Below are 533 nucleotides of genomic sequence, written 5' to 3'. Positions count from 1 at the left end.
CACGAGAAGCCGTCTCCATACGTTTGAAATCCATGGGAAAGATCCAGAACTGAATGAAAGACAGCAGGAAAACCGAAAGACCACTTGCGAAATGCTGCTCGCCAGGTACAAAAGAAAGTCATTTCCCCATCGAATTATGACTGGTGATGAAAAGTGGATATATTTTGAGAATTCTAAGCGTAAAAGATCATGGATAACTCCAGGCGAACCATCGACATCGACTGCAAGGCCAAATCGCTATGGACGGAAGACAATGTTCTGTGTTTGGTGGGATCAAAAAGGTGTGATCTATTTTGAGCTGCTAAAACCTGGCGAAACCGTTACTGAACCGACAACAAATGATCAATTTGAATCAAGCTTTGCGTGAAAAACGACCGGAATATCAAAAAAGGCAACACAAAGTGATTTTGCTTCATGATAATGTACCATCACGCACAGCAAAACTGGTCAAGGAAACGATTGAGGCGTTTGGGAAATACTTTCGATTGCGGCTTACTCACCAGATTTGGCTCCGTCCGATTACTACTTATTTG

Source organism: Trachymyrmex cornetzi, unplaced genomic scaffold (assembly GCF_001594075.2).
Source record: "Trachymyrmex cornetzi isolate Tcor2-1 unplaced genomic scaffold, Tcor1.1 scaffold1318, whole genome shotgun sequence".
In the NCBI taxonomy this organism is placed as follows: Eukaryota; Metazoa; Arthropoda; class Insecta; order Hymenoptera; family Formicidae; genus Trachymyrmex; species Trachymyrmex cornetzi.
This window is presented reverse-complemented; position numbering follows the sequence as displayed.